Source organism: Galeopterus variegatus, unplaced genomic scaffold (assembly GCF_000696425.1).
Source record: "Galeopterus variegatus unplaced genomic scaffold, G_variegatus-3.0.2 Scaffold1583, whole genome shotgun sequence".
Taxonomy (NCBI): Eukaryota; Metazoa; Chordata; class Mammalia; order Dermoptera; family Cynocephalidae; genus Galeopterus; species Galeopterus variegatus.
Genome location: NW_007727694.1, coordinates 358497 through 363056, shown reverse-complemented (window position 1 = coordinate 363056; position 4560 = coordinate 358497). Strand labels below are relative to the sequence as shown.

The following is a 4560-nucleotide window of genomic DNA, read 5'->3' as shown; positions in this document are numbered from 1 at the left end:
CCAAACTGCATCACAATAGAGTCCGGGTCATTACCATGGATGATCTGGAAGTTCTTCCAGAGGTCTGTGTGACGTGCCCACGGAAGTCGAGTTGGTAGGACTGCGTGTCATCCTTCCAGACAGGTGACTTGTTTTGCAGCTCGATGATACTCTCTGTGTCCTTATTCTGCCAGAGTGCTAGCAGTGTCTCATACTCATTACGGGGGCAGATAGAGACTCTCATGTGAACCATGTTCATGCCACGGACAATCACGCTCATCTTCCGAGGTCCCTTGCAGCCTAAGACATTTGTCTCATAGCACACAGCTGCCAGCTCTTTATGCAATGTTCCACTTTCCAAAGCAGAGGATGAGGCCTTCTCAGGGTTGACTCCAGTGTCATAAACAGTAAACTTGGTGCCCATCAGGTTGGGCCACAGTTTCCCGATGTAGCTGTCCCCTCCTCCAGACAAGCCTGTTGGATCCACAGAGATGAGGTAATTGGAAGTTTTACTCTTCTTTCTCTTCTTTCCTGCGAGGAGGAACATCTTCTTCCTATCCTTGCGGTCCAGGTGCAGGAAGTAGATGGGGAACATGCCCCGGTCCATCCCCTTCTTGTCCCATGTGATCCGGCATTTGATGGTGATACCCTAGGGGCCTGGCCTCAGTGCAAACTCCTCAAGATCCTGGACCTCAACATCCACCAGTGGCTCTGGGGCCGTTGGACTGGGAGCTGAGGTTGCCCCCCTGACGGACTTCCTGCTAGCAGCGGAGCTGGGGCGGGTGATGCTGTTCGGCTGGGAGGAGCTAGCACTCTTCTCTTCCTGGTCCTCCTCTTCCTCTTCCAAGCTCATGCTGCTGGAGATGTCCTTCCTCTGCACCATGGCACGAGGGCCTGCCCGCTGAGCTGTGCGCCCCCACCAGCTGCCGTCCCTCTGAGTCCCGCGCGCGGTCTGACTGGCCCGCAGTCAGGATCTCCACCGGGCCGCGGGTCTCAGACTCGTCTTCTGCCAGAGTTGCTGGCGCGGGTGCCTCGGTGGCTGGTGCTGCCACTGCTGCTGAGGTAGGACTCCGCCCGGGGGGCCTAACCTCCGACTGCCCGGCCCGCACCATCAGGGGCTCCTGGTGCTTCTTGGGCTCCTGCTCCAGCAGTGCCCGCTGCCGGTCACGCGTCTGCTGCCTCAGGTTGCTGCCCTCAACGTCTAAGACACTGTAGGGAATCCAGTCGGAATGCCACTTGGAAGTCACGTCTCTCTGGGGCGGGGCGGCGGCGGGGGACCTGGAAGCCGGGGCCGTGNCTGCCGCGCGCAATGGCGCAACGCGAGACGCGCGGGAGTAGCGGGGTCTCCAGCGGGGGACGGGCCTGAAGGTGTTAATCAACATCTAATGAAACTGTTAGTGCTATAGTTAATGATTGTGAGATGCTACATACATTTTAAATAAGAGATATAATATCTCATTTAACAGAATTATCCTAAAGTTTCTTTTGAAATCCCTAGAATCATTTACCCATCCTCTGAAGTTCTCTGTGCAGACAATGGTGATTTTGTGAAGGAAGCACTTAAGGTTACACATGTGCATTTCATTAACTTATGGGGTCACATTGTGTGTCACCAACTTAAGACAATAACTGCAGCACATTTCAAATTACTATCTCACTTCTATAAAATAGATTTGCAGAAAAATATGATGAGAGAATTGGCAGGGACTTTGGAGGACATCTAGTTCAAACCTTTCATCTTAGGAGAGAGACACTACAACGCTGGCTTGGGTTCCAGTGCACTTGATGAAGAACTAGAAAGAACTTCAAACAGAGAGCCTACTACACAAAACTAACTTCTTAAATTTGAGGTCTTTTTTGGCCAATAAGAAATTATCATAAAGCAGTAATCTCAGGTTGCATAGAACTACTTAGCCAAAGGATTTCTCTCTGTGTATAATCTGTTTAAGTTTAACTACCCTATTCTTTTTGAGGGCTGGACTCTAGTCATTCTGGCAGTTGCTTTCTTTATTTTCTTAACATAAGCTGTATATTCTGAGAATCTGTGTTATTCAACCCAATAACAGAATAAATTTGAGTCTGAGAGTAGAGACTTCTATCCCATGTGGCGAGTTAAAGATTTTTCCTATCCTGTTGCAGTCTTATTGGGAAGAAGCAATAAGGAGAAAAAGGTAATTACTGCATTATACATATTAGATGGTCAATAAAATTTAGTAAAGAAAGAAGAATGCTTTCCTGTTACTAGGGATTAAATTTGAGCATAATTGCAAGTTAAAATTTTATCTGAGAATATCTGTGTCTTACAGACATTATATAATGAAGACAAAACGAGGAATTTCTCTTCTAGCATAGATCTTATTTTAAACCATAATGATGTGTATGTATGTGCATCACAAAATACCTGTAATTGCCTTATCAGTACAATTACACTCTACTATCCTTTCACATGTGATTACAGTTGCTTGCTTTAAAGTAGTGACATTGGAAGGGTTTGACACTTATTTCAGGGAGTCCACATTTAACCAAGAAGTTTTTGGAATGCTTAAATTGGATTTACCATACCAATCAGTTTGTCAGTAACTGTGTTTGTGTTTGTATGCAAATAATCAGTTTGTAAGAAAAATCAATCTTATTAAATTAGTCACTACTCCAGCATGACAAGCAAAAATATTCTTTTCCAGCTTACTTTCTTGTAATGTACAGACTCGACCTGAACAGTGCTGAGTATTTCCAAAAGTTAATTTCACCCTTAGAAGATTTTCTGGTACAGATATCATAGAAATGTGTTGTAGTCTCTGAATGCAATTCCAAAAGAGGAGTTCCTAAAACTCTGTACAACAGCAACATCACATTTGGAAAACTAATCTCCTTAAGATGAATCATGTCTGGTACATATTCTTATTAATTTTTTAAAACATGAAGTATGATTTACATACAGTAAAATGTACAGATCGTGAGTATACAGGTCAGTAAATTTCGAAAACTGCATACACCTTTATAACCTACCTCCCTATCAAAATACATGAGTAGACCATTCCATCACCATAGGGTTCCTCCTGTCCCTTTCCCTCATTTTCTGAATTGAACCCCCACCACCATCCAGGCAACTACTGTTCTGATTTCTTTCAGCATAGCTTAGTTACGCCTGTTCCAGAACTTCATATAAATGGCATCATAAAGTATGCCCTCTATTGTGTCCGGCTTATTTCCTTCGGTATAGTGTTTTCTGAGGTTCATCCATGATGTTGAATGTATTGGCAGTCATTTGTTTTTATTGCTAAGTATGAATGCTTTTGTTATGAGCTCTTGTTTTATAATGTGAGTTAAAACTATGTGGGAAGAATGGACTGTCTTCTTAGAAATTAGAGGATAAGGCTACATTTGAACATTTTCTCCTCCAGGTAGACCAATTTTTTTACTATAACATATTCTTTTATATAAAGTATTTTTATATAAACAGTGTTATTCTAATCACAATGACAACTAATAGTTCACATATGTTAACATAAATATTTTGGTTGAAACATTGTATCAGGGTCTTAAAGTTTTTAATATATACATGTCTAATATGCATTAATTTTACTAACAAATTCTGGGAACCTACTATGTGGCAGACATAATATATACAAATTTTCTCATGTTCTGAAATGATATGTAAAAGCTCTAGAAAAAAATGAAGCATCGGTAAATCTAAACCTGTATATTTATAATTTATGATCACTGTTTTAGTATTAGTCTGTCACTTTATAGGCTCATTCAAATGAAAAAAATTATTTGAGAAGATGCAGGATTTGTTAGAAAGGTATAGGTACTGAGAAAACCGAGTTCCTATATACCAATTTTCAAAAACAGTTTTTCCTGGAGGATTTCTTTGTTGCTTGTTGTTGAAAAATGGACTCCATGGGGTTGAAGCATCATGGAGATTTTAATTAAGTTTTAATTAAATGTTTTCCATGGTTTTGCATAATAAGGAGATAATATCAAATCTAATTCCTGTAAAATCTAACATGCATCTGGGTAATCAACATGTGAGGAATCTCTAAGCATCCACACACTTTAGTACTATTTCTGCTAAGTGTATTTTAAAAGGATGATCCTTATGGTGTCTCTAAATATGTTTATTACAATTGGTGAACTCAGTAGAACACTCCAGGGGAGAAAATTTTTGTTTTAACTTTTACTTCAAATTCTCTTGGTTTACTATAATGGCAATGTAATGATTTAAGGTCTCTGAAATTAGTGTGTTTTTGTATTAGCTAATTTTAAAAAAACTTTATATAAACCTTCTTTTAGACTTTTAAAAGTCAAAGGTTCCAACCTTGTTAGTATTTATATAGAAAAAAAATCTAAGGAGATAGAATGTAAAGTGTTGCCTCACTTTCAAATTAGTGAACATGGTAGAAGTTGTCTAAACTCTTTGTTTCTTTGTAATTGGGAATAATAACATACCAAATCCATGGAGTTGTTGTAAGGCTTACAAGAGGTAGTATCTCACAGTATTGCATTGTCAGGCATTGGCGCATACTTTAGGCAGTGTATCCAAATGAAGTCATAGGGATAATTACAAAGATCAACTAACAG

The 4560-nt window shown here is 40.5% G+C and overlaps 1 pseudogene; it reads right to left on the bottom strand.

Moving 5' to 3' along the window:
• The window catches only part of LOC103594588, a 9552-nt pseudogene that overhangs the window by 998 nt on the left and 3994 nt on the right, over positions 1–4560 (bottom strand).